The sequence below is a fragment of the Fringilla coelebs genome (genome assembly GCF_963513975.1).
Source record: "Fringilla coelebs genome assembly, chromosome: 4".
Lineage (NCBI taxonomy): Eukaryota > Metazoa > Chordata > Aves > Passeriformes > Fringillidae > Fringilla > Fringilla coelebs.
In genome coordinates, this window is record NC_140032.1 from 2,835,316 (window position 1) to 2,847,377 (window position 12,062).

At 58.3% G+C, this 12,062-nt stretch overlaps 1 protein-coding gene across 1 annotated transcript in view; it reads left to right on the top strand.

Moving 5' to 3' along the window:
- The first annotated feature begins 1,236 nt into the window (after nt 1-1,236).
- LZTS3 (leucine zipper tumor suppressor family member 3) overlaps nt 1,237-12,062 on the top strand; it is a 45,505-nt gene continuing 34,679 nt past the window's right edge. Inside the window, exon 1 of the mRNA XM_084204479.1 lies at nt 1,237-1,362. The gene's annotated coding sequence lies outside the window, so the exon portion shown is untranslated. The remainder of the gene's footprint in view (nt 1,363-12,062) is intronic.

The window sequence follows — 12,062 nt, forward strand, 5'->3', positions numbered from 1 at the left end:
TGCCCTTTCCATCCAAGCAGGATCACACACAGCCCCTGGAGCTCCGTCAGCAACAACCTGTGCAGGGAGATACTCACAGCCTGAGGTTCTGGGGGAGCAGCTGAGGGCCTGGCCAGCACTATTAGCAGGAATAATTCATTACCTGCCCTGCTTTCACTGGAAAGCTGCAGAATTCAGTGGCAGCAATTCCTGCCTCTTTCCTGCCTCTTTCCTGCCTCTTTCCTGCCTCCTGGGACTCCTGACAGATGAGCAGGAGGGGTGTCACCTCCATACATCCATGGAAAGGCTGAGGGGAGAAGCAGAGTGTGTTGCAGGACCTCAACTGGGATCATTGTGCCACCAACCTCCCCATGGGCAGCACCATGAGCTTTCCCTTTCCCTTTCCCTTTCCCTTTCCCTTTCCCTTTCCCTTTCCCTTTCCCTTTCCCTTTCCCTTTCCCTTTCCCTTTCCCTTTTCCTTCTGGCACCTCTCGTTCCTCCTTGGAGAAGACACTGTGCAGTGCCACAGCCAGGAGCAGCCCTGCCTTCAGTCCTTGCCCATTTGGGTGTCCCTTTCTCAGCTCATCCATGTAAGAGGGAATTTGGGAGTTTGTCCCCATCCCCTGCGAGCTCAGGTCCTTGGATTCTCCGTGGGATGGGAGAAGTTGTTTCCTCTCCCACACCGACCTTACATCCCCATCCCACCCCCACCGGAGACCCCCGGGGGTTCAGGCTGTGCCCCCTCCCCCCCAAAGGGCTCTGCTCCTGGAAATGGGGGGAAACAGGGACCAAAATGGGATTTTCATGGTGGATCCGGGCAGGCAGACTTGGCTCCCACCCCTCAGCCTCCTCTGTCACCCGGGGGCTGCCCGTGCCCCTCAAACCCCAGCCGTGCCGGGGCTCAGCTCTGTTCGGGGACTCTTTTTTGGGGGGCACGACAAGGCTGCGGGGGACAGAGCCAGGGCACCGGCAGACCCCAAACATCCCGGAGCCCCGTGGGGGACGACGACAAGGCGAGGGGAGGTGCGAGCAGCATCCCAGCATCCCCAGCCGGGTCCGCGGGGACAGAGCCCTGTCCTGGGGGGTGGCGAGGGAAGAGTTAAAGGGAAGGCGAGCAGATCCTCCTCCATCCTCCCGTCCTCGCTGTTAGGCTGCCGCTGTGACAGGGGGTGGGGTCGGGGCTGGCCGCCGTTTGCCGCAAGAAGGGGGGGGAAACGTGGCCGCGAGTGAGTGTGTGTGTGTGTGTGTGTGAGTGTGTGTGTTGGTGACACAGGACAAAATGAGATGAGACCCCTCGGACGGGAGCGGCCGCCCGGCTGCCATCCCTGATCCCGGCCCGATCGCTGCCAGCGCTGCCATCGCTGCCCGGCATCCCCGCCAAGAGTAAGGCTCGGCGCTGGGAAGCGACTGGGAGGAACTGGGGAGCGGTGCTGGGAGAGGGGGGAGGTGGCATGGGGTGGGGGGTGACGAGGAGGGGGGGTCTCCCGGGGGTGGGGAGAGGTGGCGTGCGCGGCGAGAGAGGTGGGGGACCTGATGCTGGAGCTTGGCGCGCCTGAACCACCCACCCAGATGTAATTGGGGAGGGGGGAGGGGAGGATTTTGGGGAGGGGGTGGGGTGGAGGATGGGCTGCCAGCGCCGATTTCGGGTGTGATGGAGGGGAGGGAGCCGTGTTTGTGCCTAAAGTCGCAGCTGCCTGGATTTGGCCCCGCGGGGCCATCGGGATGTGACAGCACCCAAAAATAGAGTGCGAGGCGGGGAGGAGCGGCGGGGGGGGCAGACTCGTGTGCCAGTGCCAGGGCCCGGTTATTCCCCTTCGTCACCTTTCCCTCGCCTTCTCTTATTTATTTCTTTATTTCTTTGGCAGTGATGTCAGGGAGGGGAGCGGTGCCTGGGGCTGGGGTTGGATCGGCGGCACGGAGGGCTGCTGGCGGCCGAGTGATTAACGTGCAGTTGCTGGGAATTATGTCATTGCCTCGGTGCTGGGTGGCCCTCGCCCAGCAGCGGCGGTGGGGAGGGAGGGAGGACGTGGGGGGACGTCATGGCAGGGGGCTCCCCGCCTGAGGCTTCGCCCCGGGAGGCGCCGATGCCTGCCCGGCTTGGCGGGGACGTGGGCACCCAGCGTTCCTCCCCATCCCCGCTCGGGACATCGCCCGAGGAGGCTTCGCAGGGATGGAGCAGCGGCCCCCGGGCCACGCGTGCACGCCCACCCCGCTGCTCCTGGGGGTCCCGGGCTCCATCCCCGGCAGGAGAGGAGCGCCTTGTTCCGCTCCCGATGGCTCATCCCGCTCGCTGGCCCGGCAGCCGGGCTCGGAGCAGGCGGAGGTGAAGGTGGGCATCCCCTCTGCCACCTCCCCGGCAGAGAGCGGGGCTGGAGCTGCTGCAGTGCAGCACAGAGCCCCATCCGCGCCCCTGGGTGTGCCCGGGGGAGCAGGGACCCTCCTTGCCACCCCGTCCCCTCCTCGGAGCCGAGGCGAGAGCCTGGGGACCTGTAGCTGCTAGCGGCCCCCCAGGCCAGACCATCCCTCCGCTCCAGAGGAGGGTGTGGGGCTGCTGGATGCTCCACAGCCTCCTGGGCATTCCCCTGGGCATCCTCTGAGTACCCCCTGAGCATCCCCTGGGCATCCTCTGAGTACCCCCTGAGCACCCCCTGAGCATCCCCTGAGCATTCCCTGAGCATCCCCTGGGCATCCTCTGAGTACCCCCTGAACATCCCCTGGGCATCCCCTGAGTACCCCCTGAACATCCCCTGGGCATCCTCTGAGTACCCCCTGAGCATCCCCTGAGCACCCCCTGAGCATCCCCTGAGCACTCCCTGAGCATCCCCTGGGCATCCTCTGAGTACCCCATGAGTATCCCCCCCGTGCATCACCTTGAGCATCCCCTGAGCACCCCCTGAGCATCCCCTGGGCATCCTCTGAGTACCCCATGAGTATCCCTCCCTGAGCATCACCTTGAGCATCCCCTGAGTACGTCTGGGCATCCCCTGAGCATTCCCTGAGTACCCCCTGGGCATGCCCCTGGGCATTCCCTGAGTACCCCCTGATCATCATCCCCTGAGCATCCCCTGAGCATTCCCTGAGCATCCCCTGAGTAGCCCCTGAGTACCCTCTGAGCATCCCCCCCTGAGCACTCCCTGAGCATCCCCATCCTCTTCCCGCCGTGGGGAGCCGAGAAGGGAGGACAAGGCCTGCCAGCGAGCCAGGCACGGACCCTGCCGCACATCCACAACCTCTTCCCTCTGCTCCACACCCCGCGGATCCCCGGGCAGCTCCGTGCGCCGCGGCAGAGGCTCGGACAGGGAGAGGAGCAGCCAGGAAGGCTGCAGGGAGATGTGCAGTGGAGGTAGGAAGGGCGGGCACGGCTCTAGAGGGGCGTTTTTTGGCATTTTCTGCCCCACAGCACAATCCACGGGAGGGAGGGATGCCGACAGCTCCCCGAATTCCAGCTGGGAGCCAGAGGCGCCGCGGCAGCCGGGGGATGCCGCTTGCCCCGCGGGATAACCTTTGGCAACTCCCTCAGCTCCGAACACCCTCCGGCACATCCTTCATCCTCAAAGCTGCTCGGGCAGCGAATTGTGCCAGCCGAGCCCTGCAGGGAGGTGCTGGCATGAAGGGGGAACGCAGGGCACCCCAAATTTGGGGCAGGCAGGAGCGGGAGGCTGCTCCATCCCCCGGCCGTGCCCTCTCCGGGCGGGCTCGGTGCGCCGGGGGTTTGTTTATGTGTGGCCCTGGTTGGAGCGGCGATCTGGCGTGGCTAAATATAGCAGCGATGCTGTCATCCGAGTTCAGCCTGGCTGGGGAATTTATTTTCTGCAAAGGCTGCGAGGCGAACGGGCTGAGAACAGGCGTGGAAATGCCGGAGCCGTGCGATGCCCCGGCTGCGGCGGCCGGGCTCACGCAAGGGCAGCGGGCACCTCGTCCCCAGGGTCGCCTTTGTGATGGCAACAGGGCAGAGGGGGGACGGTGCAGGGGCTGAAATTGGCCCTGCTGGCTCGCATTTGGTGGGCATTTAAAAAGCGGCGCGGTGCTTGTGTGGCTTCAGCTCTCCGTGCAGGGAAGGGATCCCCTCCTCCTCCTCCTCCTCCTTCTCCTCCTCCTCCAACTCTTCCTTGCTGGCGTCCCCAGGGATCAATTCCCAGCCCCCTCAGATGTAAAAGGAGCATCTGAAAGCCCCACATCTGGCTGTGGGTATCTGGGAGAGAGCAGCAGCCTGTCCTACAAGAGGGGGATTGGGAGAGCCCCCCCGTCCCTGGGAGCTGCAGCATCAGCCCCGGGCATCCCCCGCTGCTTCCATCACCACGAGAAGGGCACCTTTGATCACCCATCCCGGGGAAAAACGGGAAAAGAGGCAGGAAGACAGGTCCCCTGACTTGCAGAAAGCCCAGGCAGACGGGGAGGGTGTTTTCCACACGCACTGTGAAAACCACGTTGCATCAGCTGTCGGAGCTCCATGTGGACGGAGCAGGAATGTGGATAAACTGGCTGAGAAAAAGTTTCTGAAGGGAGTTATACCCCGAAGGGGAAGGCTGAGAGTTAAGAGGGTGTTGCTGGAGCTGTTGAAGGGTTTAAAAATCTGCTTTCTCCCGAAGAGGAACTGAGCCATGCCCGGGGCTGTCAGAGAATTCCAGCAAACAAAGGGTGAAACGAAGAGATTTCTCGTTTCCCTTCACAGAGGATCTTTCCCATTAGTCATTCCCGTCACAGGAGCTGGCAAACACGGTTATTATTTGAGGGATCTGAAAGTGAGATGGAGGCACGAGGCCAGGAGCCCAGACATCCCTGTCCCTGGGATTGGGGAGCAGGCAGGGACCCCCCCAGCCCCTCTGGCTCCCCCACACCTCTGCTCCATGGCTAAAGCCACGCTGGGTTAAACCCCTGGATTCATCCTCTGGTTGTGGGAGCCCTTTCCAAGGTCTAGGGAGTGGCATCCCCTGTCCCTCCCATCCCAAATCACAGTTCCAGCAGGACAAGGTAGGTTAGGGATGGTGGTGGTGGACCAAGCAATCCTGAAATAACCCAGGTGCTTCCCCACAGCACCCAACACTCAGCTCTCAGGCACCTCCGTGGGGGAATGGAGCAGGCTGAGCCTCCATGGGTGGGAGGAAGGTCCAAGGAGCTCCCTGAAGAGCAAGGAAAGCAAAGGTAACTGCAAGGCAGCTCTCAGGAGGTTGGGATGGCTCGTGCCTTGTGATCCAGGCTGGAGCCAGGAGCTGTCCTGGCAGAGGCAGCTCAAAGTCCCCTTGAGCCATGCAGGAGCTGCAGAATTCCTGCAGGGCTGCAAGGCTGGGGATCAGGTTCTCAGGGATTGTGGCTGAGTTTCCATCTCACAAAAACGGGGGTTTGCCATGAAGATGTGGGTCCTGTTGGCTTTCTCTGCTTCCTGAGGCAGTTTTGTCTGAGCCTCTCTTTCCTTCAGAGCCAAAGCATCCTCATCACAGGCCAGTGAGAAGCTCCAGAGCCAGCAGGCTGCTCCAGGGTTAGACAGGTGGAATCCCAGAATCCCAGACTCACTCAGACTGGAAAAAACCTCTGGGATCACTGAGCACCAACCTTGGACCCAACACCACCACCCAGCACCCCAAGGAAACCAGAGCTCTGAGCGCCACATCCACTCATTCCTTGGGTGACTCCAGGGACTGTGACTCCACCTCCTCCCTGGATGGCCCCTGCCAATGCTTGGCAACCCTTTCCATGAGGAAATTTATCCCAATGTCCACCCTGACCCTCCTCTGGATCCCCCTGAGGCCGTTCCCTCTCCTCCTGTCCCTGTTCCCTGGAGCACAGCCCGACCCCCCTGGCTGTCCCCTCCTGGCAGGAGCTGTGCAGAGCCACAAGGGCCCCCCTGAGCCTCCTTTGCTCCAGGCTGAGCCCCTGCCCAGCTCCCTCAGCCCCTCCTGGGGCTCCAGACCCTTCCCCAGCTCTGCTCCCTTCCCTGGATCCTCTCCAGCCCCTCCAGGTCTTTCTCATTGTGAGAGGCCCAGAAGTTTCCCCAGGACAGGAGATGTCCCAGCAGTGCCAGCACAGGGGACAGGCACTGCCCTGCCCCTGCTGCCACCCCAGTGCTGAAAAAATCCTCCTGCCCACCTGAGCACACCTGGGCTCGTGAGCTGCCCAGCACCTCCAGCTCCTGTGGCCCCAGTGGGCAGCAGAGCCCTTTCCCTTTGCAGGGAGCCCAGGAAAAAGGCAATCAGATCATTAACACATGCTGCTCTTCACACAACCAACCTCACAAATATTTATCAGCTGCAGAAACACACGGGCTCAGAAGTTGCCAAGTAACATAACAAGAGGAGCTTTTAAATAAATATCTGTGCTTCTGTGGGTGAGGAATTAACCAAATCCCTTGGTGTGTGGCCCAAAGATCTGCTTTCCTCTGGAAGCCCAGCACCAGCAAGAAAAATAATGATCCAAAGCAGGAATGGAAACCTGGGATAAGCAGTGACTGTCTGTCTGTCCAGCACTGGAGGGAATTCCTGCTGGGAAGGTCTGGGGAGTGATGCCAAAAGCTGGGAGCAGGATGGGATGGAGGGTTTATTTAGGAGGGGAGGTGAGAATGAGCCCAGTGCAGTGGGCTGGGTCTCATCCTGCACCCTGTGCCTCTCCTCAGCACCCACAGGACTGATCTTCTTTGTAGGCTCAGGATTTCTTCTTGTACAAGGTTATTTCTACAACTTGGTTGTTGCAGAGCCTGTGTCTGTCTCTGGCTCTCTTCCTCTCTCTCTGTTCCCTCCAGCCCTGAGAAGAGTCCATTCCTTCCTCTCCAAACCTCTCCCAGAAACCCAGCAGGAATATTGGGGTGGGCAATGCCCCTGTCTGTTTTCCAGCAGAGCCCAGACAAACTCATCTCCTGCAGCTCAGGAGGGCTTTGGGACAGCCAGACCCAGCCTGCAGACCCAGCTCAGCCTGCCCAGGTGTGTTCTGCACTGCCCAAAGGGCCAGCCTGCCTTCCCCTGCTGCCAAATCCCATTCAATCCTCGCTGTGAGGTCACTTTGGAGGTTTTGGGGGTTGTCTGGGGGGGTCAGTGCTGCCAGAGGACTCCAGGAGGGTTTGCAGATGGATGGAGATCATCTCTCATCCAGTTCTCTCTTCCACGGGGACACTCTGGCTTGTGGGGTTGGGATTTCATGGACTGGACCTTAAAACCATCTCATCCCACCTCCTGCCATGGCAGGGACACCTCCCACCATCCCAGATTGCTCCAAGCCCTGTCCAACCTGGCCTTGGGCACTTCCAGGGATCCAGGGGCTTCTCTGGGCACCTGTGCCAGAGCCTCCCCACCTCACAGGGAGGAATTTCCCCCAATATCCCATCTGAGTCCCTCTCCCGCTCTCTTGGAGGCCCTTTAGGCACAGGAAGGCGCTGGAAGATCTCCCCAGAGTTTTCTCTTCTCCAAGCTGAACACCCCCAGCTCTCCCAGTCTGTCACCTCACCTGGTGGAGATGCTCCCAAACAAATCCACCATCTCCCCATCAGCACCACAGGCTTGACCTGGGGGTTTTGCAAGCAAGTTGTCCTTTTGGGCCCATTTGGGGTCATTTGGGGTCATTTGGGGGCCCATTTGGGGTCATTTGGGGGCCATTTGGGGGCTCTTGCCTGAACCAAAACACAACCTGGACATGGAGCTGGTTGGCAAAGTCACCTTGGAGACACTGCCCAGTCCTGGTGGGCCAAGCTGAGGGGGTGAGATGACCCTGCCTGGCTGAGGTGATGGTGGTGGGAGTCACCCAGAGCAGCTGTGGATGCCCCATCCCTGGAAAAGCTGGGATGTGGGAGCTCCTCCCTGTGCCCCAAAGCATGGCAGTGTCCCCAGGCATAGGGGGAGGTCACAGCAGTGTCCCCAGCCATGTCAGTGTCCCCAAAGCATGGCAGTGTCCCCAAACCATGGCAGTGTCCCCAGGCACAGGGGGAGGTCAGAGCTTTTCTTAGCCCAGCTGCTGGAGCTGGGAAAAGCAGCCCAGCTTTTGGGCACAGGAGCTCATCTCCTTGTCCCTGCTTTCTAATTATATCAGCTGATCTAGCACAGGCTCCTGCACTCCCCATGGGCTGCTGCCTTCATTACATCCCTGGCTCTGCCCTTGGCAAGCTCTTGGAGGAGCAGCCAAGCCATCCCAGAGGAGATGTTGGCATGGCAGGAGTGGCTGCCTCACCTCAGGCGTTCCCCTGCAGTGCAGTCCCTGCCTCCAGCACTGCCAGGAGTGACAAGGGGACAGGGGACAGACACAGGGACAGGGACAGGGACATGCTGGTGTCTGTTTGGGCCAGGCTGTGCACCAAAGTGTGCAATGGGAAGACAGGAAAGGCTGTCCCTGTTGTGGGGATTGGCTCCTCAAGGCGGCTCAGAGACACCAGGGCAGAAAGGGCAGGATGGAAACATCTGGAAACATCCCCCAAAATCATCAGGGATGCTGGGATGGGATGGGATGGGATGGGCAGAGCTGCATCCCCACAGGCTCCTGCACCCCAAGGCTCTCCTGCCCAGGGGAGGGGGTCCTGGTGGTCCCTGCCCAGGGGAGGGGGGCTCTGGAAAGACCAAGATCTGTTCTTGACCCAAATCCCTCCCTCCTCCGACAAACACAATTCCCAAAAGGTCTCTGCCAGGAAAACCCACCTCCCCACCCTGTGCAGCTCAGCAAGGGCACAAACCCCATCTCCAGGAGCAGGCTGAGCACAGTGTCAGCCTCAGGGAGACCCAGCAATGTCAATAATAAATCACTGCTGCCCAGCTGGTGCCCAGCCAGCCCCTGCACAGCAGGACTGTGTTCCTCTCCTTCCTCCTGCCTGCCCCACTCCTCCTCCCTCCCAGGGCTTTTCCAAACCCCAGGCTCTGATCTCTTTGGGGATCAGGGAGTCCCCAACACACAGGAGTGGTTTCAGTGCTGTTGAGGCCCGAGTGGAAAGTTTTTAATCTCTTTTCCTCCCTGCTGCTGGCACTCGGTGCCCTCCTCAACCTCAGTTTCCCCCTGCCAGGCTGCACTGCAGGGATTGTATGGACTGGGAGCTGAGCTGGGGACCAGGATGAGGGATTTCCACACCCGACCTTGCAGCTGAAGTGCTGCATGTGCCACCTGCAGGTGTTTGGGGTGGGCAATGCCCCTGTCTGTTTTCCAGCAGAGCCCAGACCAACTCATCTCCTGCAGCTCCAGAAGGGCTTTGGCACCAGCCAGACCCAGCCTGCTGACATTCCTCAGTGCCAGCCAAGAGCTCTCAGGGGCCCAAATTAGCTTTTAATAATAATATTTCATTAGGGAAAAAAAAATAAAATAAATAAATCCCCGGGCAAACAATCCGGCCTTGGCGCCCGCCGGGACAGCAAACACTCCCCGAGGGGCACCAGGTGCGGTGCATTCCTGATAGCTGGGAAAGAAAGGAGCCATTATTCCATGGTTTCCCTCTCTGTGCCATGCTGGGGGGAGCAGGAGCAGCCAGCCCGGCTCCAGCAGCCCGGGAGGTGGGGACGTGGCTTTGGGAAGAGCTCCAGAGCTGATTGATGGTGGCGTTTCTTTGTTTCCTCCTGGCGGAGGTGAGGCGTTTCAGGCGATAAAAGGGATCTGTTTGTTTTAAAAACAAGCCCTGCCAGTCACCCCAGCCATCCCTGGGTGCCCACGTTCCTGGCACAGCCATCCCAGCGTTTGTGTGGATGCATCCACCCCTCGGAGGTTATTCCTCACAGCTGGAAAACTTGATTTTTCCTTCTTTAATGAAGTTTCCCATCGATCTGTTGTCGTCTTTCCCTTTCATCCTCAGAAGAGAAGCTGAGGACAGGCAGGACATGGTGTTACAGCCCCAACCCCAGCTTTGACCAGGATAAAAAGCAGGGAAACCCTTTCCTCCAGCTCTCCACCCTTGCCTTTGGAGTGCAAAGCAATTTTGCCCCCCTCCAGGGTTTGAAAGGCAGGCAGAGATTTGGGCTGCTGGATAATGTTTCTCTGCTGGGATAAAACCAGGGCAACTGGCAGCTCCCGAGGGGGGCAGCCCAGCTCCTGCCCAAATTCCAGCAAGGCCTTGGAATCACAGGAGAACAGGATTCACAGAATTCAGAGAAATCACAGAATTCATGGAAATCACAGAATAACGGGATCACAGAATCACATAATCTACAGGATAATAGAATGTGCAGAATCACAGAATTCATGGGATCACAGAATCCACAGAATTCACAGAATCACAGAATCCACAGGATCACAGAATCCACAGAAACACAGAATTCTCGGAATCCACAGAAACACAGAATTCTTGGAATTCACAAGATTCACAGAAATCACAGAAATCACAGAAATCACAGAATTCACAGAAATCACAGAAATCACAGGATCACAGGATTCACAGGATTCTCAGAATCCCATAATCTACAGGATCACAGAATCATAGAATGCACAGGATCACAGAATTCTCAGAATTCACAGAATCACAGAATTCACTGGATCACAGGATCACAGGATTCACAGAATTCACAGAATCACAAAAATCATAGGATTCACAGAATTCTCAGAATCCCATAATTTACAGGATCACAGGATCATAGAATGCACAGAATCACAGAATTCACAGGATTCACAGAATCAACAGAATCACAGAATTCACAGAATCACAGGATTCGCAGGATTTCCAGGATTCACAGAATCACAAAAATCATAGAATTCACAGAATCACAGAATTCTCAGAATCACATAATCTACAGGATCTCAGGATCATAGAATGCACAGAATCACAGAAATCACTGAATTCACAGAATTCACAGAATCACAGGATTCACAGAATTCACAGAAATCACAAATTCACAGAACCACAAGGTTGGAAGAGACCTTCAAGACCATCGAGTCCAGCCCAGCCCCAACACCTCAACTCAGCCCTGGCACCCAGTGCCACATCCAGGCTTTGTTAAACACACCCAGGGATGGGGACTCCACCACCTCCCAGGGCAGAAAATTCCAGAACTTTATCACTCCTTCTGTAAAAAACTCTTTCCCGATATCCAGCCTGTATTCCCCTTAGGCCAGCACAGGGAGGTGACATCCCAGCGGGAGCAGCGTCTCCCTTTCACGCCCCGCCGCAGGGACAAGAATCCCTTCATTTCCTTCGGACGCTTATCCTCTAAGGATCTTGATCCCGGGGGCGAGCGACAAAAACGCCCTTTAAATCCATCCCAGGGGTTTAGGAGAGGATTAGCAGATGTCTCTGCAGGCTTTACACCGGGGTGTCCCACCCTCATCCACCTTCAGGCTTGCGCTTCCCGGAGGAGAAATGATGGAGCCAGCCTGGCTGGAATTCCCTCGCCGCATCCCAGGCAAGCCCGGGCCGGCCGCTCGCTCCCAAAATCACCGCAGGGCCGGGGCTGCTGCGTGTCCCGTGGCACTGAGCTCTTCCCAGGGTGTTTCACCCTGGAATTTTCCAGGCGGGAGAAGCTCCCCTGCTTCCCACCTTTTGGGGGATCCCTAGAGAGGAGCCGGATTAATTCCCCGGTGAAGATCTGGGTTCTCATCGCAGCCTGGCTGGTGGGAATCATCCCTCTCCGTCCGCCCCTTTGTGTTCACAAGCAATTACTGCCTCACTTTCCATTCTCAACACTTTTCCTCCTTAATTTGTCTCAACGCTGGGTTGTTTTTTTTTTTTTTCCCTTAATTTCCCTGCTACCCCCCACATCCCTTTGACCTCTCCTCAATTCCCAGCCCCGAGGGCTCTCTGACCGCCGGGACTCTCTGGATGCCTTTCCTCCGGCAAACACAAGCTTGCATAATAGCTGTTGACACCGCAACTTCATTTGAATCGATCTTGTTTGCTAATTAGCTGATTGCAGTAATTGGCATGAATTACCTTGGGGGATTCTGCCTCCCCGGGGGCGGCCAGTGGCCAGCGGGTCCCTGGGAGGAGGTGGGAATGGCAGCAGGGAGGTGATTCCTGCTCCAGGGACACCTTTTGCTGGTGTCCCGGGGATTCCTGCAGCTGCAGAGGAATTTCCAGAGGGGAGCCACAGCCTGGTGCGGAGGTTTTTAACCCCTGGAGTGCCTCAGAGCCACCAAAATGTCCAGAGTAGCTATTGCAGAGCCTAAAATGGGTTGAGGATGTGATTCCACTCTGCCTCAAA